Genomic DNA, 27,372 nt, shown 5'->3' on the forward strand with positions numbered 1-27,372 from the left:
GAAAAATATATTTCTAGTATATGCTAAATTTAAAATAATGAACAAAACCAACATTTTTGTATTTCTTTATATCAGCAATATATAGCTGCAATTTAAAGGATTTATAAAGCTCCTGGGTCACAAAGAATAAATAAGATTTACGCTTGATAGTCTTTCAAAATGGTGGAAAAGTGGTGTTAAATACTCTCTTAAACTCTGTATGAGAGCCTGATGTTGGAGAACAGAAGTATCCAGCTGTTGCCACAGTTCCTGGCTCCCTGTCATGTGCAGAGGATTCCTTCTTAAACCTCCCTGACATGAAGATCACAAGCTGTACTGTTAGTTATCTTGATCTTGGGAAGTGCTCTTGCTTATCAGATGCTCAGAAAATGGAAATTTGATCAATACTATAGACATAACAGGGCATTGGCCAATGGATTTAAAATGTTCTCTCATTACTGGCAGTGTTTGATTACTGGTTTCCATAATCTTTACCTGCACTTATTAGGCAATGCAAGCTTAAATAGTTCTAAGTGATGATCACCTCTCCAGAAGATATGCTGTGCAATGTCAAAATAATATCCATTAAAAATTCCAGAAAAAGCAGTCTTTTACTGAGTGCTCTGAAGTTGTCAGTGTCATTGCCAAGGAGGAGAAAGAACTTCCTAGAATTTAAATTGCCATCTAACTACAAGACAAGTAGAATGTTAACTGTAGTACCACACTGGCAGCAAGCCAAGGGAAGTGGTGCTGCTGCTCTGCTCAGCCCTGGTAAGACACATCTGTGGTGCTCAGACCAGGGCTGGCTGCCCAGTACAGGAGAGGTATGGACAAGTGAACACAGTGCAGCACTGGGGCTGGGCTCCTGAATATCTGTGGGACATCTGTCATTTCAGGACAGGCTGACAAAGCTGAGACTGTTCAGCCTGGAGGAGTCTCATGGAGTGCCTTACCAGTGTATATAAATATCTGATGTGGGAATTAAACATCTCCCTCAGACTGTTGGTGACCAGGGAAAGAACAATGGGTGATGGATGCTACCTGAAATACAGGAAATTCATTCAAACAAATGAAAAATCTTTCTTGCCATAAGAGTAGTCATCAGACAGAAGCAGATTGCTCACATATGCTTCTAAGAGTTTGGGGAAAGGGAATGTAAATAAAAAAGTTAAATGGAACATATTGTCTAGGGAATAAATTTGGTAAAGTGTCTTGTATTCTGGTTGTATTACAACTTTTTTTTTTTAAAAAACTACATTATATGATTATGAAAAAAGTTTGGTGAAAATCTTTAAGATATCTCAAAATAACCCCTGCCAATTATGCTACAGTACATATGTTTGCAACACTGAAATGTGGACAAAAATCTATAAAATACTTTGAATAATATCCTGTGGGATTGCAAAGTCCTGCTTGCCTGGAAAACTAGATATAACTTTAATAGTGTTCCCATGGCTACCATCATGCTATGTTTACCAATAAATCTGAGGAATCTGAAAAAAATAGTAGGAAAGGGTCACATACCTCTGCATGTAACTAGGAAAGGGAATTTTACTGATTTGCATACTCAGCTTTACTCATTGTCAGTGGTTTTGCAGTGTTCTCTTTTCCTTGCTGTTCTCTCCAGTTCAGCTGAAACACTGCATTGAAACATGAATCTGCAACATGAATCCCCAAGCAGTGATTCTGACTGTTCCTGTCTCACCCCACACAAAGTGAATACATCCTTCCATTGCTCCTGTTAACTGAGGAAATAATCAAGATGCCTGTTTTTCTCATTAATAAAAAAAAAAAAACAAAAAACCTTGACATAGACCTTTCCTTTTTCACTGTATGCTTTAAGAAAAACCAGGGGTTGCCATTGAATTCCATTTTGCATTTTATTTTCTTATTTTTATTCATCAAGTTCTGTCAATAGGCTTGGCTTTTTACAAGGCTGAGGAAAGAGCCCCTGCTGTCCTAGGGAAATCAAATGTGTATAAATGCTAACTTGTACTAATTTAGCTGCTATTTTACAGAACCCACTGCTCACAATGAGAAGTTGTAAAGGTTCAGTCCTGACGCCCTCCTGTGTTTTTCTTGCAAGCACAGATGTAAACCAGGGGCATATTACAGGAATAAGGATGTACAGGCATCCTAACCATTTAAGAGAGGTCAATTTTCCCAAAGAAAAGAACATATGGAGAACAAAATATACAATCAGTTTTGTTACTTTGTACAAAGATTATGAAATGTTGACCTGGAATCAGCATGAACAGTGGCATGATATCAGCAGGTCTAAAGAGAATATGACATGAAAAGCAGGGGAAAGTGGAAGGAATGGAAAAATGAAAATTGGCAACCACAGAAATGTTGCAGCAGAAATCTAGAGGAAGGCACAGGGTGAAAGGACATTGTGACAGTTTAAGTAAGAATTAACTGCACTGAGATACCCAGATACACTTTTGTTAGGAAACACAAGGAAAGATGAAAGACATCCTGCTTAAAACCTAGAAGACAATAACAAGGGCTAGAAATAATTCTGAATTTTTGAAGCCCTATATGATAATGGGGAAAGTAAATAAGAGTGAAGAATGAATGCAGAGAGAGAGGGAGATCTTTTCAATGTGAGAACAACACTGGAAAAGCTGTTACATAAGCATGTGCATGCATACATATGGTGACATGAACTCAAGTACAAAAAGCTGAAGGTAGAGTATGATATTTTTGTAATAGTATCATTCAGGATCAGGAATAATATATCAAAGGGAAAGAAAAATAAAAATGTAAGTGGAGCCTCATGAGGCTTCAGTATTAAGTGGAAGGGAGGAGAAGAGAAGCAATTTTAAGAAATATACAGTTGAAGGGCATTTAGAGAAGAGCTACAAGACTGAAGTGCCATGCAGGATTAAGGCAGAGAAAATGATAGGTTTTGCTGAATGTAGCCAATAGACTGAGATGGATGAGAGTAGAAAGGAGGTCTATAGGGAGAAGAGGTCACAGCTGACCTTGGTGAGGGTTGTTTCAGTGGAGTGGAAATAGCAGAGAGCAGCTTGGGGGAATCTGAGGAGCAGCAGAACACAGAGAGTGCCAGAGCATCCAAGGCAGGCAGTGTGTGAAGGGTCTGTGACAGCCAGAGGAAAGCAGCAGCTGCTGAAAAATAAGGGGACCAAACCACACTAAGACATATAAAAAAAAAAAATCAAAGAAAAAGGAAGAGAAATAAAAAAAGGAAAAAGAAAAAAGGAAAAAGAAAGAAGAAAAAGAAAAAGAAAAAGAAAAAGAAAAAGAAAAAGAAAAAGAAAAAGAAAAAGAAAAAGAAAAAGAAAAAGAAAAAGAAAAAGAAAAAGAAAAAGAAAAAGAAAAAGAAAAAGAAAAAGAAAAAGAAAAAGAAAAAGAAAGTCACTTATGGGTGACTGTAACTGAAGAGAAACTGGAAAGGTGGAAGTGAGTGGGAGAAGAAAAAGGGTAACAGATGAAAAAGATTCCCATGCCAAGGATGCTGGCAGAGGACAGACAAAATATGATGTGTGTGTAGGCAGGGAGACTGGAGCTGAAAAGCAGGAAGGTAGTACACCAGCTCAACAGAGGCTGGATGATATCTGGTCAAAGTATAATCTATCATGCTTGTTATGCTATTCTAAGATGTGACAAAGTTTAACATGGCAGAAAAAGATGAAATTTAAAACATTTTGTTTCCATTTGTGAGAAAAAAGATTATTCATTCATCTAGTTTGCTCTTGAAGACAATGCTGATTTAAGGGCCATTAAAATTCAGCCAGGTATCCTTGTAAAAAGCACAGTACAAACAGACAAAGGCATCTGGAGAGATGAAAGTGACATATGGAGAACTCATCAAGAAATGCTTGCCTTTATCACAAAGCTTTTCTAGTTTCAGTGTTTCCTGTTCCATACCCAGATGAAAATAAAATGTTACTGAGCTTCTTTCTAATAAAAGAAACATAAAAACTCAATTCTGAAGTAGATTTTATTCATTTTCTACCAACATCACAGATTCAGTTTCAAATCTGTGTTTGTGTACAATTTTTTGTGTACATTTGATTTGATTTAAGTAATCTGAAAGGGGAAAAAATAAGCAAGGCATATATCATACCAGAAGATTATATGTAAAACTGTCTTTTCCAAAATTTTTTGCAGTTTTTAAAGTTTAAAATTTGACCTGCAGATAAGATGGCTGGCTATCTGTCAGACTAGCTACTTTCTGCAGCTGGAACACCAAGGTTTGTTATTTCCTCTAACCCCAAAATATATTGGAGACACAATCTGCAATTCCTTGTGAACCAGTACTGCTCTTAGGACAGGAATATATTTACTGACTTCACAGAAAGAGAGTGAGATCCTAACTACTTACTGAGAGAAGCAGTAATGGTAAGCAATGCACTTGACTGGAGAAACTCAGTATTAGTCTTCTAAAGTTTTTATATGCCTTTTCTGGTTGAATAAATTCATGTAAGTTTCATGCTTTTACATCAGTTCTTTACAAAGCATTCTTTCTACCTAATGCTCCAGGTTTTACAGTCTTGCCTTGAAATTAGTTTAACAGAGCCTTTTTACAGAGGCATGGAAATCAGGCTGTCCTTATAGACAAACATTCCTTGTTTCCCAAGCCTGTCCAGCAGTCAGAACTTCCTCACCACTTGGAAACTGTAATTAGAGTAATAGTTAATTGCATAGACTTACTGTCAAATCATTTGTCATTCCAAAATTTTAACAAAATCAGCAACTTATCTTCAGTTAGAATTTCTTACTTCTTTGTAAAGCCTTCTTCTATTAATTATTACATTGATTATGGTGCCACAAATTTCCCTAAAGGCTATATCTGCAAGTTTTAAATTGCTGAAATAAGAAAACACAGAGGATAACAAGAGCAATGCAAGGAATGGACATCTTGCCTGCTGCCTGTTAGCTGGAAGCACATTTATTGACAATATGCCTTATGTATTATCCTTTCAGGAGGTTTAATATTTTAGTAAATCAGAAATCCAGAACCAATTAGGCCCTTACAGATACTAAGCAAATGTCTCAGATTTTTCACTATACCTTAAATAAAGATTACTTTTGCATCCATATTGACACTCTGAGGTGCTGAGCAAGGCAGGGGTGGGGATGACTGAGTCGTGTTTCTCCCTCATGTGAACATTTTCACACTAAACAGTGGAAGTGATGAAAGGAAGGTTCCTCTGCTCCCTGCTTCATGAATCCATCCCTGATTGAATGCTATTTTAGTTTGAAGTGTATGGATGTATTACAAAACTGTTAAAATTTGGAATTTTAATTGGTGCTGTTCAGATCCACACATGAATGATGAGGAGTTCAGTTTCTGTCATCTCTGCTCTGAAAAGAAAAACATTGTCCTTGTTGTGTTGAAGATTGAAAAAGTCTTGTATGAGGCAAAGCCTTGCAAGTTGCAGAGAGCTTAGGATCATGCTTAGGCTGTTGCTCTCACAAACCCACCAACAGCATGGAGATGAGTAGAACCTGGAGGTAGAGGGGAAATTTCCAAATGGAAGCTAAATGAAATACTGGTGTTACTGCAGAGCAGTAGGGACCACTCCTTTGTGTTAATCATCCAAATGATGGAAACAGACCAGCCACTCCCCTGATGCTGTGAGGAGTGCATAATTAATTCACTCCTGGGATCCCAAATAAAGTAGCAGTCAATTAGCTGATAGGTGTGCCTGCTGCAGCAGGAATGATCTATCCCAGCAAAGCTGCAAAGGGCTCATTTGTAGATGAAGACAAAATGGGAAACACCAGTAAAGTAAACATTGGGGAATGACTGAAGATGGACTCAAATAACATAAACAGAGCAATTCTCCTGTGGATATGCTCACAAAACCCCCCTTAAAGAAAATCACATGCACAATACATCAAAAAAAACGCAGCCTCAAGTTCATATTTTTCACTGATCATTGTTTAAAGATTGTAATACTGCATATTTAGGCACTGATATTTACTTGCACTTCAAGAAGTGGAATGTGGATTTGGAAATAAGACATACCTGATGAAACAAGCAATTAATTATCTTTTGTTTAAAACTATTATGAAAAATATAGGCTTAATTACTGGGTTGGAAAAGGCATGATAACACGTATTTAGAGACTGAACCAAAGATAAAAAAGCAGTGGCATTGAACTAAACAATACTTAATTTAGATATAAATTGTACTTTCAAAAACTAGGAGCATATTATTTACAAGTTATTAAATCAATGCATCTAGGTACAGATTTTTAATTAAATGTAAGGTTGTACAGATATTATTCCTTGAGCATTGATAAAGGTGCTTAAAGATAAGAAATTTATATACCTGTTTATGAAGCATATAGTGTAACATTGGTGTACAACTCTGGCCTAAATAAAATTTAAGAAGATTTAAAGCCTGGGGTTCAATTAACATATGGAACAAATAGTGATCAGGCTTTCAAACAGTAAAGATATTTGACTAAAACCCCCAAACCTTTGATGGTGATGAAAACTTCAGATGGAATAGCAGGCAAGAAGTGCCACATGAGCAGAAATAGGTAATGGGATGTTTTGGAGCTTGGAGTGTGGAGAGCTGATTTAAAGCCTAGGAGATCCATTCAAGGATCCTACAATTCCCTCAGCATTTATTTATACATTCACTTCCATAAGAAGAAAAAATTATGAAAACCCAGACACACTGCCAGTCACTGAGGTACCTCATTGGAAATTCTATTTCCAACAATTCCCCATTAAGAACAATGTCCAGAGATGTGTCAGCCATCCATGTTTAAATCAATTTTAACACATTTTATTGATACTGTATAGCATTAATTAATCAGAATATAGGCAGTACATACAAAATCTGTTATGATTATGGAGTTACATTTAGTAAGCCAACTTGTACCCTTATCAGAAAATTAAATATTTGCTAAATAAGTTTCTTTAGAAAACTCCTACATTGTAGACTGCATTTCTTACTAACTCAAACTGTTATCTGAAGCATTATTATATCTTAGTTTTAATTATTAAGTATTCTACAGTTACATGAATCATTTTACTAACCTCAATAATATTAGCAAAAAATTTCCAGAGTTTTCTAATACACTAAATTTTATCCTGAAAATCCTTATATTATGAAGCCAGTGGTTTCAGTTGTCTCTTCTAAGACTCCAGGGTACAATTCAGCTGTACTAGTGTTAAAAAAAAAAGTGATTCTAAAAGGTGCTGTTTACCATCATCTGAAGTTATCACTGGAGAGCAAATTCCTTATGATTAGGATAGGAATATTTTTTTCTTTATTTTTCTGAACACAAAATCATCATTAATACTTTTATTATCTACATGTAGTAGTTGGCACATAGAACTGAATTTTGTTTAAAGACATCTCTTTTAATTTTCTTCATCCCCTACAAACTTTTTCCCATAATTTCAGCTTCTTCTATCAAATTTATTCTTCAGACAGACTAGCTTATATTGATTGCTCTTTCCTGCTTCTAAAATACAATTTTTTTTCTAGTTGTTTGTTTACTTGGTTAGATGTGGGGAAATTGCCCCTTTTTAGCTATAAAATCTAGTTTCTCTATTAACATTAATAAAAATTTCTGGTTCTTATTTCTGCTTTTTTTTCAAAATCTGCCTTGGTCAACTTCACCAATAATTTCCCTCAATTTTGAAATTTTCCTTCTTAAACTGATTGGACAATCTACAAAACAATCAGTGAAGAATTAAATTTGTTTAATTGATGTGTTTGTGCAGTGCTGAATTTAATGCTCTGATCTTCAGTTCAAAGTTAGAGCCTCACCTAGTAAATTACTTTTGCTCAAATGCCACAGTTTTGAAAAATCAACTCAAAGAACCAGACAACAAGCTTGATTTTTAGTGATGTTCATGGGTTTTAATGGTTCTTTACAAGAACACACAATAAAATCTTAAAAGGAAATAAAATTACAGGATTAAAATATGGTGACCAGAAAACTGAACACTTTATCTCTGCAAACTAGAAGGAACTTACTCTAGGAAAAGACATACCATTCTTATGTCTAATGAAATATTACTAGACTTCTAATAATGTAAACCTGTTTCTTTCACTTGCATCTCACTGTTCTCCTGTCTCCAGTTATAAACTATGTGGTGACATTGCATCAAATGTCTCAGAAAATGTGTGACAGGAGATATTTTGTAATTCTGTCAAATTCTGTAAAGCTGTAAAGCTGCTCAGTCTGTAACACAGACATCAGAGAAGGCATCTCTTACTTCTCCCAGAAAGGTACATTTCTCTCTTACCAGAGAAGATGAGATGCCTCTCATACCAAGTGCCAAATTACTGCATGTAATTGATCTCACTGCACACAAATCAAACCAAAACTAACAACTGACTCAAATGCTATTTTCTTTTTTGTTTCTTTCATTGTTTGCAAATGAAACCCATTGTTTTGTGGAGACCAGACCATTTATAAGGATTTACTCCTAGTGAGAAAATGACTGGACAGATGGACAGTTCTGTTGCCAGCAGTCATCCATTTGTGGGTGTAAAAGGCAGGGACAGGGAGTCCAGTTTGCTAATCTTATGCTTGCTGTAATAACCTTCTGCCAATGGTGCAGGTTCTAACAGCTCTAGAAATCATTTAAGTATGCTGTAATGACCATTTGAGCTCAGAGTGAAATTTCCACTGATGTCCAGACCCCCCAGAGTTTCACATGGTATCTGTGAACTGACTGCACTCAGACTTGATTCAAATCTGCTGCCTCCCTTAGCAAGAACCTTTCAGCTTTGTCAAGAAGGCAGATACATCTCTCCTCTAATGTAGTCTACATTTTCATATGGACAGATCCAGACTGACTTTCAGCATCACCATGCTCTGATAAATAGCCTCTGATAGCCATTGTCTAGATTTTCTCACTTGCAAATTAGAACTGGAGTTGGATTTCATGAGTAATAGAAAAATCCTTGGCAACACTTATAATATGAATGAAAAAAGAGAAGACATCTGTGTTCTAAGGTGTTCTAAGGAGAGTTCATGGACTTAAATTATGGTCTGATTCTCTACAAGAGTGTTAAAATAGAAAAGGACACCATTAGGAAATTTGACCAGCAGACTGATAATTTTGTATTTAGTAAGTCAGCACAAATGCAATTTTAAGCGTGAGACACAAAATTAAACCCCTCATTTAAATGGAATGTAATGCACACTTATGAAACATGCAAAGAGTATTACTACAATTTAATAAACTCTGTTCCTCTGTACCTATTATAAAGTAAGCCATATACTCAGGAGACCAGGAAAATACCAGTGGAGAAAACCTACTTGAAAAATGTACATTCCAGATCAGAGACAGTTTACAAATTAAAACAAAACAGTGAAATTAAGTAAAGGATGATGCATAAGTTAACAGTGCCTGGAGGCACCCTTAGCTTTAATGCCAACAAATCATGCAGGTTTAATACAGTTATTCACTCTGGTGTTCAATAAAAAATGAGGTTACTGCAAGAATACCAATCATATCCTTAAAGAAACACACTCAGCAATAAGTCATATGAACTTTACACTGCAGTGTAGAGGGCAAATATATTATACATCTAAATAATGCATGTTTTCTCAGGATTTGAAACTTAGCTAAGCCACAAGTTGTGAGGGAGCAATGGAAAGATACTGTCAGTGAATTAGGAATTACTATGTAACAGGACAGGATAGTCATTTCTATGTCACTGTATTAGGAAAACTATGACATAAATTTAATGAAATTAGTTATTATCATAAATATTTTGGAATAAAAATATTACACAAAATGATCATTTATTTTCTAGTAAAAAAAAAAATTGTTTCTTTTTAACTTTTGCCTTTTTATAAGGTGAAAATTGAAAAAAGATGGCATAGGAAAGAAAGAAAAGAAAAGAAAGAAAGGAAGAAAGGAAGAAAGGAAGAAAGAAAGAAAGAAAGAAAGAAAGAAAGAAAGAAAGAAAGAAAGAAAGAGAAAGAAAGAAAGAAAGAGAACAATTTATGCATAATTTTTGGCTATCCTATCCCATATAGAATGCACCCTCCCTCCCAAACTCAGATTTTCTCTAGAATTTCGTGGTTAAATATTTCCTAAGGAACAGCATTTTTTTTTTTAAATTTGGTAATTTTAAAAAGTCTTTGACACAGACAAATGAATGTGTTGATTGCCATTATCAGTTGTAGCTCTGTTGTCACTTTTGTTTTTACAACTAGTGTATATTTTAATTCTCATGAAAACCTTTTATTTCCAGCAAAAGTCTTAGCCTTAAACAGATGATCTTTACATTTTTAATCATGTAATCTGTTCTAAGATGTATGTAGATTCAATTGCTTTAGGAAGTGAAAGAGAAATAACAAAATGGAAAATACTGTGCCTATCCTTCTTGTCCAAAACAGTGTGAATTTAAAGATCAAATTGAATTAGTAACTCTAAATAATTTGCTTACAATCTTCACAATTATTCACACAAATGACCGATCTTATTTTAATATTTCAGCAGTATGCACTTTCTTGTGACAGAGGAAAAATAGAATTTTAGGTGGTAACATGAGGGAAAGGCCAGGTAGGAAATAATTTCTTGGTTTTTCTTTTGCCTTTATGTAAAAATCTGCTGAGTGGTTCCTTGCTGGGGCAGAGTCAGGACCAGCTGGAACTAACCCATCCATTCCTTCAGAGGAAAAAGCCTCATGCATTTCCTTTTTACTGTTAAGGGCTGCTTTTCCCATGGCCAGCAGGGGAGCAGACTGACACAAGGTGCCTCTGAGCCACTGGGAATACAGTGGAAGAATATTAATAGCTTGAGATGGACTTTTGGAAAGTCCCACCTCTTCTCAAAACTTTTGGAAGCTTTTGGGATGGATCCCACATCTGACAGATGTCCACCTTGCAAGGAGAGCACAAGAGCAGGTGGGACATGGACAGACAGACTGCCTTTCATCCAGTAATTCTTTTAGTATTAAACACAGAAGCATTCTTGGCAGCAAAAAACAGAATAAATGGGGAGTGTCCTGGCAACATAGTATAGGAAACACGAAAGGTACCACAAGATAGAAATTACACCAAGCACATGTTACAGATTTCTGCTAATTTTGCCTAAATTAAGTCAAAATTCTTGTTTGCATTGAGACTTTCCTTGAAAATGGGAACTGAGTGTGTTTCCATTTGTCAGCACTACTCATACCATGAAGATGCACACTTTCTTGGAAGAAGCCACAGGTGACTAAACCACACAGAGCTGAAGTTTGGGCAGTTTTGGTTGTTTTCCAGCTTTCTGGATAAATAAATAACCAATTAGTCTATTACATAAAAAGCAGACACCTGAAAATGTTTTGGGTATCCTTGGTTCTTTAGATGTGCATAAGATGAACTGAGAGGTCATTTATCAGATCAAAATCCTTAGGGGACTTGAGCAAAAAACCTACTTTGGCAAGATTAATCTAATCTATTTTATATGTCTTCAGTGCAGACAGCCACTTGGGCACATCAAGGCTGTGATTCATCTTCTGATATAGACATTGAAAACAGACCAGTTGAATACTGCAGCAGAAATACCTATTTCTTCCCATTGATTCTGAAGAGATTATAAAACCTGTCTCTTTATAAAGCATTCTTTCCACTGGTTTGCACAGATATAGATACCTGAATATTAAAGACATCTAAACTTAGAGGACATGAATTTTATCCCTACTTTGACCATGATCAGACAAAAGTCAAGTCCTGAGTTGTTTAGAATTGGAGCACCTGGTTTCAGACACTTTGATATTCAGTTTGAAAGGCCTTTTGCTTTTTAAAACAGATGGAGTACCCAGCTAGTAAATTGAAGCACTTTTAGCATTAGGCAACAGAAAGTATTGTTTTCAGATCATCATTCAGGCCTTGCACAAAATGAAACATTCTGCTTTCAGAATTCAAACCTTTATGAGACTAACCTTTGGATTCACATTTTCATGTAAATTAGGTTTTTCTTTGTTTAGAAGCTATTTCTAAACCTCAGTACTAAACTCTCCACTCTGGCACATTCATCCACATTTGGGTAATGTATTTAGTGACTGCCAGTTTACTTGCCTCTAAATGTACTTCTATTGCAAGCAGCCCAAATATGCATCCCTTTTTCAAGAAAAGACCTAGAAAGAATCTTGACCAAGAAGATTATTTATGAATTGCAATAGGCCAACTAGTGATTTTTCTACTGTATCCCTTTCACAGCAGTCAGAATAAACTGGTGCTGTCATCTATAGCTCATAGGAGGTTGCTAGAGGTCAATTTATGATTTAATTTGGAAACAACAACTACATCCTCTGGTATTTTCATAGTAGGCAAAACAGATATGAAAAGATCAAAAGACAGGAATGGATGTAACTGCAACTGATAATAGATTCTGAAAAGGCACATTGCAATTTTGCTTTTGAAAGCAGATAACACAAATAAGGCAGAATCACTCACACTCTAATATCCTGCACATAATTGACTGTGCCTATGTATCTCGTTTCTTACTAATTTTCATTGTCTTGCATTTCAGGCTGTTCTGAATGCATCTCATGAGATTTAAATAGATGATACTGAGCTGTGCCCCACACATTGACATTCCTTCTCATTGCCAGCCACAAGGTTGTATTGGCTTATTTCTGTCCTAAAAGACACAAAAATATTGCTTGGATTCTCACTCAGCTTGTAGCACCATCAATTCCACCTGCCAGAACTTCTGCCACATTTGATATCCCTCCTCTATCACAGCTTTCCAGATAGTATGATTGAAATTCCAGTGCTAAACTTCCATGACTGAGCCCCAAAACACCAGCTGCTTTCTCATAGGATGCAGACTGCAAGACTGCTGTCTGCTCCTTCTTTTAAAATACACTGGTGTGTGTTGATCAGCTTCTAAAATTATTCCTTCTCAAGTTATTTGATCAATGTCCTCTCTTACAGCCTGCAGTCTGGTATTTGTGTTTGAGTAGAAGACCCTTTCCTCCTTCCAAATTAAACTTTCTATCATCAAGGATCCTTTTATTTTAAACAGGGGATAATTAAAACAGGAGATAATTAAAAGCTTAAAATTAGCCTTACCTAATGACACTAAGCTGAACCCCTCTGGTTTATTTGTTCATTAAACCATTGGTGTCTTATTCCTCAAGAGTAAAAGAAAACATTTTCTATAACTAAATAGTGTAGTCATTAATATAAGTAAGGATCAGCTCCTTGTGCTGCTGACTCTGGAACCAGTATTTTGTAAATAGAGAGCAAAATCAGCTACTGGGTAGTGGTGATGTTTTTGAAGGAACTACCTCAATTACATTGTCACCAGTTTCATGGTGTACAAGTGATTCTGAATTACTGTGTAGGAATACCACACCATTATTATGTTAATAATCCTATAGCAGGTTCAGAAAGTGCTGTGCAAAGGAAGTGCAAAGCAATAGAATTCAACTGGTGATGGCATCACACAGATCCATTCACACAGAGGACTGGGCTCTGTGTGTGAATATAAGTTGCCAGTGTCTGAATTATATCAGGCAGCTTTTTGAAAATATTGGGGGTTTGCTGTCTTTTGGATTAGTGGATGTGAGAGCAGGTTATTTACTTCAGTGTTCTGCATTATTTTCAAGCTCTGTTGCACAATTTCTGAGTGTGTTTTAGAAACTATTTCATCTTGCCTCTATTGTCCTCATTTAAAGCTAAGATGATGTGGGGTTTTCCTCCATGCAATAGAATAGCTAAGTAGAATTGGAAGCAAAAGCTTTCAGAGACTTTGATAAGAAAAGATAAGCAGACACAGATGAGGTACTACAAATATTATGTAATGGTCTGGCTTTAATCACTGTGGTGTCTGTTTTATTTCAGGCCCTTGTCCTTCTGTTCCATGTGTCCCTACATAATAACTTAGTTGAGGGTTATCCTAGGTTTCAATGCCTGTTTTTCATTCAAATATTAGGAAAAAAATTATCACTAAAACCAGCAGAACCTTTTGTTACCTTTGATTTGGGTAAGTTAATATTTATTGCAAATTAGACTTTGGTTTGAAAACTTTGGCCAGCTCTACTGATTTTGGATACCTTTTAAGTGACTGGATATCTGCATTCAGAGCACCTGTGTATCTGAGCATCCTCTGGAACATGTGCTAGTCCCCTCCACTGCAGTTAAGTGGAGATTGTCTGCTCAGAGTCTCAGCAATCCTCGGGGAAAATGCAGAGAAAATACAAAGAATTCTGCTGATGAGGTACATTTCAAAGATGAGCTGAGTGAATCTGTACCCCTAATGACTTGCTGAAGATCTGAACTGCATTAGCATACACATCAATGTAATCAGGGAAAACAGGTAAATATTTGACAACTAAACTTTTAAAAAGCTATGGTGAAAAAAATACTCAAATTGTATTATTGTCATAAGGAATAATAAAACAACCAGTAATTATGACACATAAAACATTTTCCATGATCGAAATTGTTATTATGAGCCTCAGTTGCACTCAATAGTCTCTTTCTGCACAGTTGAGCTAGCTGAAAACTGTGGATATGCTTTATGTTAAGCATAATAGCAAAAGAGTGATTCAAGGCAGCAGAATAAAAAAAAGGGTTAATACTTTGGACTAATTTCCCTTTGGTTTTTTCAATTTTCTTTTTAATTCGTGCATGGGTAGATGTGCATTATCTGTTGAGATTTCATATTTTCCTCTATTGTGGCAAAGCTGCTTGCCTTGATAATTACACGTATTTGGAAAATGACTAATAATTTTCTTATTAAAGCAAAATCATTCTAAATTCCTACTGTGTTTCTCAGATTTAATTATTTTTTTCTTAGGATCATTGAGTATTCTTTTCAAATTCTCCTGCTTCTCACATACTAGAAACTATGCATTTCAATACCTGGGCAAGTTGGAGCTACAATAACAAATTAGAGCCTCAGAGCAGGGCACAGAGAGGATGGGTCATGCAGTGCATGTACATATCTGACTGCATTATTAATTGATCCTAATTCTTCTTTACTGATGAGCTCTTCTAACCTTTTTTTGAAGCTCTTCAAACTATTTACCTTTCTATCCCAAAGGAAAAGAAAAAAAGAAACAAACCCCCCCAAACCCCCAAAAGTAAAAGAACAGAGAAATAAAGCAAACTGTTTTCCTTGTGAAATAGAATCAGCTACTTAATATAATTTCAAATTTTACAGTATACTAATAAAATGAGTTTCACAGTAATAGGCCTGGTTTTGATTTCTCTTTAAAATAGAAATATTTTGATTGTTTCAAATAAGAGCATGCATTGTGGAAGTACTGTAGATGCTGAGGCAAAGTGTTCTTTTGTGTTAAAGAAACCAGTTTTAACACTCAAGTTTGCTAAAAATAGTGTAAAATGCTTTACCCCTGTCACCAGAAAAAACAAATGAAGTGAAGAGCAACATTGTCCCCTAGTGGTCAAGGAAATATTTTATCCCATATAAAAAGAAGGTTGATTCCTGCATTGAAATACTCAAAGTTGTGAATTTACAGAGAACAATACACTCCCCAGCAAATACGGATTGTGCTAAAATCTCACTGGATTCAAATGCACTGGTTCTCTCAAGAAATTGAATTTAGTTTTAGTAGCAAGTCAATTATTCAAATTGCACGATAATTTAATTTCACCTAACTCAGCCCTTAAACAGAACAGCTATTTGCATTATATATATATATATATGTATGTATATATATATGTATATATATATATATATGCATCACACAAACGTGTATATATAAGATGCAGTGAATTTGCAGGCAAAAGACAGTCTGCAAAATGATGAAGTGAGAGGGAAGGAAAACAATAGGCTTTACTCAGTTTGATAGAGCATGATGCATGTCAGCTTTTTTGTCTCACTTGGCAAAGGATCAGAAATTTTACAGGTGCAGGTCTCACTGATGTGTGTCATGACATGCAGACCTGAGTAGCAACACTTGGGAGGAGTCCCCAGAAACTGTCCTCACCTGGTGACTTGCATCTGCACACACTAAATTGCAGAGCTGGGCAAAGCTTATTAGCATTCCAAGTTTTCCTACCATCTTTTAGTGATGTGAAGCAGAAAAGCTGAGAACAATCAAATAAGCTCTGCCAAGAACTTCCAAGCATTGCTGCTCACCCAGGATGTCTCAACAGAAAGACTGACAAACTGGCTGCTCAAAGACAGGACCAGCTGCTGGCCCCTGCTCTGGAGCCAAATGTCCTTAGGTTGCCAAGAACTCTATTAGATTGTTCAAACTAAGGTCCATTGAACTACTGTAAAAGAAAAAAACAGAAGATTCCTTGTCCAATAAATTGACATTTTCTTATTAAATTGATTTCTGCTTGAAAAATCCCTGACAGTTCTAGTGACAAATTTGCCAAGGTCTGACAGCCTTTCATAGATTCTACTGGGACACGTCCTCTCCTTTTTCTTATATTAAACTTGTTCTCTTTCTTCCCCTTTCTCTGCCTTCTCAATCTAAGTAATACTTTCTCAAAATAAATTCTTTTGAAAGAGAATAAAGAAACTAGAAACTCTAAGAAGCCATGAGGCTGGCAATATTTCCAAATTTCACAGTGCAACATCTACCACTTTTTCCTACCCCTATTTTGCAGGCTCTTGTTTTCTACATAGCTAGCTTGTATTGACATTTGTTTGAAGCCAGAGCTGTATCTTATTTTGCTTTGAACATGGGAGAGAAAAGGGTGGAGACAACAATCCTCACAGCCCTCCTTGGGCTTTCCAAAGCTTGCATCATTATAGAATAGGAAAAGGCCAGGAGGTAACTGATATGGTAGCAAGCCAGGAACATGCCTAAAAAACAAAATTAATAATGAATCTATGCAGCATGTTTTCTTCAACCACACAGAGATGAATTTCTTCAGCCATTAAGCATAAGGCCAAAAATTAATACATTTTCCCAGGAGGTATTTAAGTACCATGTTGAGCATTTCCATGAAGAAAGTTTCATTCAGTTCTTCTACATGTTGAATGAGTACACAAGGCAAAAGGTTAGGATCTAAAGATTGGCATTGCCAGCAGCTTCCAGTCCTGGAGGTGTAACCAGTAAAGAGAGTTAAAGTCCTTCTCCTGGGTCCCATGAGATTTTGGTAGTGTGTGTGTGCTGGAAGGCTCAGTCTTCCAGCACACACAGTGTGTGAAATTGTGCAATGAAATAGGCACAGAACTCCAAGTCCAAGTCCATGTTTTGCATTTCCTGGGGTAAGGCTGGAATAGCCCTGACTTCTCAGAGCTAGATTTTTTTAAATGGTTGTGCAGAGAGCTTCATGCTGGCATATTGTGTTCTACCAAAATCAGGACCACTAGTGAAGAAAAACCAAAGTGGTTGCTGTGTTTGTTTTACACTGGTCATGCAATTCTTTCAAAGGTAGATGGGATAGGTTGGGTCAGTCAGAGTGAAAGCCCTTTGCATATTGTTGTGTGCTCTATTGTGCACTCAGGTGTGTATTTGGGTTTTCCCCAAGGAAGATGTCCATATCAGGTTAAATCAAATTGTGTGTGCATTTCTGAGGGCAGATCCGATGGAGAGTTGATGACAGCCCTTAAGTCAAGGTTTTAAAGTCCTCATGGAGGCTTGTGGAACATTGAACTTGAGTAGGAAGAGTCTGCAAGAGGTTGTGGCAGCTCAGTGGAGGCTGCTCTGCTGCCTTCCTGCTCCTTAGTTTTCAGCTCTAGTTTTGTCCAGTCACCTATAAGTGAAGAGCAGTGGAGGCCCCTGAGATTTACTAGTGACAGTAAAGTGACAGTCTGGCTTTTGCCAGAGTCTGTGCTGATACTTTAAAGAACTTGCATGAGGAGCTCTCTGTAGCTCTCTATTATGCTACAAAGTAGGGACATCTTGAGTTAAAACCTTTTCAGCCCTTTCCGACATATTTTGCTGTCTGAGACAAATAATTTTGTAAAAACAGTAGTTTTCATTATTAATCCAGATTCTTTCTTCTAACTTGCTCATGTTTATTACTCAATATACCTCCTTCTGACTTACTGGTGTTTTTTCAATGAAACTTATGCCTTTGTTTCATTTTCTATTTTCAATTTCTATTTTTCCATTTTTCCATTTTCATCCCTTCACTAACTAGAATTAAAGTTCAACACTTGTTTGGTGTTGCTATGGAAACAAGATACTTCATGTCATAAGTTAAAGTGTCAGAACAGTTTCTAATATGTTTCTGTATATATTGTACTGATACTTAAAAGTCACTTATGAGTCTTTTCTAAAGAGTTAGCAAATCTTTCCTAATAAGTCTAACTGAGTCTTTGAATGATAGTTTATTTCTGCATTAGGTAAGGCAAATAATTCCATTTATCTTCTCCAGAAGTGGTAGGTACATGGTGAGCAGATGGGAAATTAGAATTTACAGCTAACTTCCTAATGCTAAATTAGAATTTTTAAGAAGAGCCACCAGTTGCATAATTCATATTTATGCTGCATCATAAAATGAAACTCAATTTATGTCGTTTTAAATACATCCTGTAAACAGTGTTACATTGCCAACTTCTCTAAACTACACGAAAGAACACTGAAGCAGTACTATACTGAAAAAAATCCTCTTCTCACTTGCCAATAAAAAGTGTTGATTGTAAACATCCAGCAATATGACAGGAATGCAAATGTACCAGTAAATGTGGATTAGTTTTCATATAAGCTAGCAGTCCAAATGTGATCATTGTGTGGATAATGGTTAGTGTTCTCTATTTCAGTGAAGGGACCACACCAGACCCTCTGGAGAGGAGCTGTCACTCCTGCTGCCTCTTCAGTCCTGACCATCACAAACTGAGGAAACCTTTAGCAGAGAAAGCCCAGAGGCCACTTAGTCCAGCCCCCTGATCATCACAGGACAGTTTCAAAATTAAATCAAACAACATAGTCAGGGCAGGCTCCTTTGGGTCATATCTGGTGATCTGCTAAATAACTTCAAAGACAGGTTTCCATGACTTTTCTAGGCAAAATAGAGGAAAGCTATATGTAAATTAGAAAAAAATTGGAAAAGACATAAAGAATAATAGATGATGGCAGAAAGAAGTAATTAATACTTTGCATAAAATGAAAAGGTAGTTAAAAAACTAAATTTATGCAAAGTTGAGATAGGAAAACAAACTAGACACAGTAATATTTCAAATAGTACAAAAAGAGAGTCTTAGTATTGCTTGCTACTGAAAGTAAGTGTCTACAAGCAGAAACTTCAAGTTATTTTCAAGTCCTTCTTTGTCCTGGCTAATGGAGAATTATTTGTTTACAAGACTATCTAGATACAATTGATACTATCATCTAAGATCAGAACAAATAACTAAGGAAAATATGACCTTTCTTCCATCTTTTTCACTGAAATAGTATTGTAACCTTTCACTGAGAACCTGTGCACACACATGCTTATAGAACCCTGCCTGCTTGTATTTCATGCAAGTCCTTTTAGGCTTGTCCCTGTACTTGCCATTACATGACTGCCACATAAATTTTCCCAGGTAGATGTCAGACTAATGCTTGAATTCTGCATGGCTACATTTTAGATAGAACTCTCCAACCCCTACAAAACTTTCTGAAAATATTGCTAGCATGCTTCAGAAATAAAAAAAAAACCTCTCTGATAGCTTTGCAATTTCTGCCAGCTTAACAAAAAATTAGGAAAAAAGCTGGTGCTTTTTTCCTCTTAATAGTTAGCAGTAGTGTTTGTGGTTCCTGGATGGGGTTGAAAATTTCTAGTCGCTCCACTTACTCCCTAGGCATAGAAAGGAGTCTTATGTTTACTCTTAAATATTTTATCTTGGCAAGTTCTGACTGAAGTTAAAGGGCCATTAGCTTTTTCATTAATTAAAATTAAAATGTCCTAGTCTTTATTGATTTAAATAATATTAAGGATATTACTTAAGCATAGTTTTGTATTCATCATAGAGCTAATTTTAAACCTAATCAACAATTGCATTTGTTCTTTCCCTCTAAACATTTTCTCAACTTTCCAAATTATCCATAATCCCTTATTTTGCATTCTGGAGTTTGTCTGTGGTTTGGACTCTATTGTTTATTGACTACTATGTGCTCTGAGGTTTATTTTTTGTCTGTTTTGCAGTGAAGTGAACAATATTTGAAGAGCCTTCCTACAGAACACCACATCTGCCCACAGTCTGAAATTCAGTCCTGTCTTCCTTGACAAGTTTTGGCCCTCCAGGAAACTTTTAGAGCAATTGTCAATAAATCTTAAATCTTTCTCTAAGAGTAATGACAAAGGAGTTCAAGTCACACAAGTTTAAGTGATTTAAGAAATTATTTCTTAGACTTGTTTTGTCCCTCAGCCACAGCACTGCAAGCAGAATTTAGCATATATTTTGGCCTCAGCTTTTAGCTTTATCAGAAATGTCTTCATTCAAGAATCATTGAATCTTTCAAAAGGCTTTTTATTTAAGCCCAAACCTCAGGCTGCAAAAAACCAAGAAGGTTAGGTTAAGTTAGGTTAGGTTAGGTTAGGTTAGGTTAGGTTAGGTTAGGTTAGGTTAGGTCAGGTTAGGTTAGGTTAGGCAGAGCTGAGAAGTGCTAAATTGTGTTGTTTTGGATTGGGGATATGTTACTCAATGGCAGAAAATGAATTTACATATTTTAGAGTGTAAATTTTACACAAGAATTTAATGTTGTGTGACTTCTCTGGTTTGTGAAGGTGGAGAAAGCAGGAAGAGGAGACCTCTCAGGTAAGATACAGGGCACCAGTGCTTGCAGAGACAATTGGCAGTTTTCCCTGAATTCTGGAAGACACTTCTTCAGTGTCTTTGAAATTCCAGATCAAAACCAATTTTGGAAATTACATGCCCTATCATAAATACATTTACACACTGTGATGCTCAGCAGCACACAGCCATTGGGTGAATATCCAACCCAGAAATTAAAGTCAGAATTTTGAGGCCAATGTTTCAGACATACTGAGGACAGGTTTTCAGTAATGATGATGGGATATTCACCCAGGACTTTACTGAATGACATCTAAGCAAGTTTGTAAAGAAAATGGAAGAGCAAACTGCATCTGCAATTCAATGGTTTCCTTATCAGTGTCACAGAGGGTTGAACTCAGACATCCCGAGGAGCTGGGATCTACAGGCTAATGTAACTTCTCCTGAAGCTGGGCACCTGCAGCATCATTGTGGATAAAGAGGAAAAGTTCATGCTTAGCTCTAAGAAGGAGTCCCACAATAGTCAATCTCATTATGGTTAATAAACTTGCTCAGGATGTGAAATCCCCCATCCCAGAGAGATGCCAAGTTACAAACTCACACATGAAACTTGCAGCTTCTGTCTCCTGCTGGTGCAGAGTTCATGGTTCTACAGATGGAAAGAGATCAAGCTAAAGCAATTCTAAATCTCAAGTTTACTTCTTGTAGCTCTCAGCTGCAAGATCTGAACCTCTCCATAATTTTGAAACCAGTTATGCTGCATCATACTGGAGTACTAATCCCTATTTTCCCAACACAATACTGTAGATTTACATTTACACTGGATTTTCTGGGGGGAGCAACTATTTTAAAGTGCTTTATTTTATTTCTTTAAGGTTTTCTTTCTTCTGAAGGCACTGTTCTTGCTCACAACTTTCTTGACCTACACAAACATGGAGCTGCAAAATAAAAATAAAAAAACATAATTTAAGACTCCCTTGCCAAGTTTCCGTGCTATAGCAAATTCCTCCATTGTTACCTTTTCTTTTTACAATTTTTATTAAATAAGATGAGGCAACTTCTTCATTGAAATTTCCACATTTTAATTTTAGGGCAACAAAACTCCTGATTCTTCTTTCCCCCTCCTCCTATCAAAACCTTTCAGGCAAATTAAGTTTAGGTGAACACTCTCTAGGAATCTCAAAAGAAGGAAGATTTCTGACTCATTGAGACTTTTGTTAATATATCCTTTAAAGAAAAATCCATTTAATGTTTACCAGTATCTAGATGGTCTTAGATTTGAAAAGTCCTCTGAAGGCTAAATTCACTGACTTTGCATGAGCCAGAGAATTGTTAGTCTTTGAACAATAATTTTTTTTTTTTTTTTTACTTTCTGTGATTATTCAGTTCCAGGCAGAGCTTGGTTAAGAGTGACTCAGGCTTACATGGTCCAGAAGCTTTTTCAAATATCAGTGACACTATAGATTATATGGACAGTTCCAAACACAATATTGTTTGCTGAAATTGTAAGGACAAACATTTTGGGGGAAAGGCGATCTGGTAAATTTAAGGATTAAAAAAGTATGCAGGTAATTAACTCTCTCTCCCAGCTAGGAAGCAAAAGAAAGAGGGATACATTCAGAGGCATGTCCAACAGTTAAGGGAGGAAAGCCAAATGGCCAGGAAATTTAAATCAGACAAAGAGGGCTAATCTCTGAGCACAATGTGGATAATCTCTGCTACAGAAAACAAAAGAACCTGTCTACAAATCCCAATTACTTTGCTTCTTCATATATTTGGGTTTACAAGGACTGGAAATGCTCAAACCAGAGGCATGGTGAATCTGATGGATTTTGCTGTGGCTTGTGACTGTCAGTTCCTTGATAAACAACTAGAAAGTCTCACATTCCTGATCCACCTTCAGGAAAACAAGGCTTCTTTTCCCAAAAACTCCCTTTAGCTTGCTGTTAGTCCAAAGATGTGGTCACAAAACAAAACTAAAAGAACAAACATCCTGAAGGGACCAGACACAGCCAAAAACCCACAAAAAGTACAACACCTGCAGACACTTTGATGGCCAGAACAGTGTGCAGTGAGATATCATTTGACCACAAAAGCCCAGTGGAGATTATTTGGTCTCATAATATCTTCAGGTGCAATTTCTGGTCCCTGTCCCACCTTGATTTAATCCAGGATCTCAGTACCATACTCCATCACACACACTGTGTTCACATTTGCAGTCTATTTGCCTGCATTCAGGAACTCACCTCTTACCCCAAATGTAATGACAAAGGTCATTGTAAATTCAGAGTGAACTTTAGCACATTTCAGTGCTTCCTCCCACTCATCAAATTCAGTTCTGACACTGGAGATCAGCTCAGATAATTATTCTTTTAGATACAGAAGTCCTAATACTAAATTATCATGACTTCTAGCATTACTTAACAGTAAAAAATTTAGTGTACAGATAGTATACAGGTTTTTCACTTTGATGGCAAACATGTTCACCTAAGCTACCATGTTTCTGAATCTGGCAGCTCTGAGGAGAAAAAGAAATTGGCCAAAAAAACCAGCACTTTTGGTGAAAGAATTTTTTTTTATTGTCCTTCATTTAGATAAAAAAGCCTCATCCCATCCACAATTAGCTCTGAAAAATAGAAAAAGGGTAATAAAACAAAGTCTGTTCTAATCTTTCCACAGGTTGTTATTTCTTGTAGATGCTTTTCATTTAACAGGTTTTGCAAATGTTCTCATTAATAAACTCCTAATTATTAAGAAGCTGCTAAGCATTGACAAATGTAAGCCTGGCATGGACCTGAAAAAATTATTTCTGAAAACAGAATTCTTAATGTAATTCCTAATGTTTATTCAGGTTTTCTTGCCATTATAATTTCTTTTCAGGAAATGTTTCTTAGTCTAACTCAGTACACCTTCTGTGTACTGCTCAACAACTACTGCTAAGTAATCTTCCCACGTATTTATGTTTATTTCAAAAGTAGTCCATTCCTTGGTGCAAAAGTAAATATCATATTTTTTAAAAAAAAAAAAGGTGGGGATAAAACATAACCACTTAATTTCTATGTTTTGAATTTCAATCTAAGTAAATGTAAAGAGGAAATTGCTTTTTGGGACTGTGGTGTGCAGAACAGGCCTGTTTCTGGTGTACAATTTCTGTTCCTGATTGCCAGCATTGTGCACCCTCTTTTAGTTATTAGCATTCATCTGCAGCTCATGTACATCTAGCAGTGAGGACAACTGTGAAGGCAAGGCACACATGTACAGGATTTGTATTTTTCTTAAGAACAGTAATGTTGTTCTAAACAAGGTAAGTGAGGTAACTGATAAACTTTTTCCTTTCTAAAGGATATGTCAGAAATATCCAGTGGTTCTGTTATTTTGACTCAGACTATTGTTAGTGTGAAGAGGATTGAACTCTCCTGTTGCTTCTCATTCAGAAGCATTCTGAGTTACTAAACAAGATATAACCTCCTATATTTCACACTCTTTCTTAGTACTGTATGACATTTTGTTTTCAAAAGAAAGTCTATCCACTATGCAAATCCACATTACCTACAGAAGGATTTCTAATTAAATTCAACTGTTTCCTTTGGAGTAGTTCAAGCCTAATTTTACATTTGATTATTGCCTTCTGTAGCTTTACATTTAAACAAATGTCATTGCAAAATTAAGGTAGCAAAGATTTTTATCTGGGTAATGATTTCTGGTAGTTAGGAAAAAGGTTCATTCAGGTTACAGGGGATTAGCAAAGCATATTTGTGCAGGGCTGCTGTGTGGTCAAATGGAAAATCAGATCTTTAATTCTGAATCACCCTTTTTTCTTACAACACAAAAGCTTTCTTTATTACAACACACAATAAGTTTCTTGTTACCTATTCACTTGAACAAGAGAAAATCCTATCTCTGTTGTGATTTGGATTATATATTATAATTGGCATTATTATGATGCCACAGAAGAATACAGGAAATCATTGGACAAGTACTAACACATTAACCATAATTACCATTAGGAAATTACTAAAAGCTAAGGAAAAAAGTTAGGTGAATTCCTCACAAAATGCTAAAAAAGAATTCTCAAAATACAAAAATAAACATTTTAAATTTTTGAACAATGAAAACTGGAATATTTTAAAAATATTAATATATTTTAAAAAGATATATATACTTTAAATATGCACACATTTTTCCCTTCTTGATGGGCTTGACCATCTTTGAATTTCATTTTACTAAGGGATCTATGCATCCTTGCTTCATTGAATTTATTCAATTTGAAGATTAAAGCTTTTTGGGGGGTAAATGCTGGACACGTTAATGTAAGATGATGCTTAAGAGTAACCTACATGAACACATATAGAATAAATTTATTATCTACTCAAATAAGCACCAGTTTTAGGTTTAAAAAAAGATATTTTTTCAGTTCTATTTAAGTAAGAAGTTATACACCTTAAAATAAACATCAAAGCTACAAAAAATCTAAACAGCAAACAACCTTAGGCATACTGACACTTGTGTACAGCTTTCTGAGTTAATTTAAAATGCAATTAGTTGTCCCTTGACAGGTCTTCTTTCTCAATAGTTGGGAAAAATAGCACGCAATGCAAATATTTTTCAGGACTGCAATGAAAAACTTCAAAAAGAGAAGAAAGAGATGAAGAAAACAAAAGTATTTGAAAAACAAGATTTAGATTATTTAAAAAAAAATAGCAGTGAATGTGACAGTGTAATGAAAGGAATACAATCATTACATTTCCACTCAGACAATGAGGATCAGAGCTGATAGTAAGAGCATCAAACCTGTATACTGGTGTCCACCCTCTGTGACTTCTGGGAGTGCCCATTTTCCTTTGTGCTTTTTGGAAGATAATGCTATCCAGGCTGAAGTGGTGACAGTAGTCCTCCTCTTCTATGACCTCCCTGTACCTCATCTCATATTTTTTCACATTTGTAATAAAAAGTCTTTCACAGCACTTACAAGATTTCCTAAGTGGTTTTTGTTTATTCTTTCATTAGTGGAGCATCCTTGTTAGCTGTCTGTGTAAGATTCCTCCTGTGGCTTGAAAAATAATCCATTTGTGATTTTCTGATGCAATTTACCCTTGATTTTTCATGGCTAAATGACTTGTGCCCTCATTCAGTAACTCACCATAGTTTCTGACTATTTTGTCTGAATTTCTGGCTATTTGGATTGAAGCCACCAGCTGTCCTTTTATCTTTTACCTATTGGTAACCTCAGAGAGAGTGGCCACAATGGAAATGTCATTATTCCTAGCTGGACAGAGTCAGGTTAGCAACAGGGAAAGTAGAGCCTTTTTTGTCCTCTACCTGTGAATACTGCTGGAAAATTGATGGCAGGATAAAATAAACCCCATCAGAATGGAGCATGGATTGAAAAGCATCCAGGAAACAGAAAGGAGTAAGGTGGAGGCTTGGAGAGCTGGATGTAATAAACAATTGATGAGAAAAGCTAATGACAAAAGTGAAGACTGAAAAGTCAAGGAGCAATAGCAAGAAGATTATACAGAAACTTCATTCCCTTGGGAACTATCCACTGTAGAGCAGCCATGTCAACACATTGCACAAATGTTGGTTACTCCAATTCTCTCTTTTGAGCACACAGCTCTTTCAAACATTTTTCTCAGGATCATCTGCCAACTTAGAGAAATGATCACATTTTATGAAAATTTTTCTTGGCACGCAGCAATGCCTGATAGCACGTGAACTAACAGACAAAAGTAAATTTTTTGATTTTCCTCTCTCCTGAGACAAGAATCAAAGATGACTGGCAGTTCAGGTGTTTACTAAGAATGTGTCCTATATTCCTTTCATAAATTTTATAATGAAAATGCCATCTCTTCCTTTTAAAAAAGGAAAGTCCTCACAGAGGTTTGTTTTATTACACTTAATCAAACAGAAAAAACTGCTTTATGGGTTGTTTATGAGATAGTGTCTGTATAGAGAGGTGATCTGAGCACTTTCAGATTACTGAATCACTCTTTTATTAGTGTTACAAACTGCCTGAAGAATCAAAAGTGTCCTGATGCAAAGTACTTGATTCAAGACACACAGTTAAAGTGCTGTAATCTGCATTTTGTAAGGCATAATGTTATTTGCTCATTATATGCCAGTACATTGGGGCATGGATAAACTCCTTTTTACCACAATGGCCTATTAATAATACAGTAAATAGAAGGGCAGATTGCCTTCTTTTAGCTGTAAAGTTATGGACAGACAGGAAAGATGATAGAAAAATATGCTTAAAACTGGGCAGATGGAAACCCATTATGGAAATTTTGATGCCAGAATATGCTGTTTTGCCCAAATTATATAATTTTGGAGAAATACAGCAGCTTTTCCTGGTTTGTTTTCTAATGAGAAGAAGGCTCAAAACAAATTATGAGTTCTCATTCCATTCATTTAATTAATGTCCTCCACTTATTATTAGCTGATGCTTTTAACACAGAACTTTAAGCTCACGGGAGGGGTGAGAATGTTGTGTCCATATTCCATATACAAGGCAAAGGCTGTGAGAATCCCTAGGACAGAGCAGCCCTTAGGAGGCACAGAGGACACAGGGAAGGACAAGGTCAGATGCTATCAGGTCACTGGAAACAGGGAGCAGGTTGCTGTGTGTGTCATGAGCTGGCTGAAAGCAATGACCCAGTCCTTAGAATGAGGCAGTTTGAAGGGTTCTTAGAAATTAAGAGGAGAAAGGGAAGGGATAAATGGGAGCAGGAACTGAGAAATCAAGGAATTCCCTTGTGTTTGCAGTGGGCTTGGTTGAAGTTCCTTGTT

This window comes from Oenanthe melanoleuca, chromosome 1A (genome assembly GCF_029582105.1).
Source record: "Oenanthe melanoleuca isolate GR-GAL-2019-014 chromosome 1A, OMel1.0, whole genome shotgun sequence".
Classification (NCBI taxonomy): Eukaryota; Metazoa; Chordata; class Aves; order Passeriformes; family Muscicapidae; genus Oenanthe; species Oenanthe melanoleuca.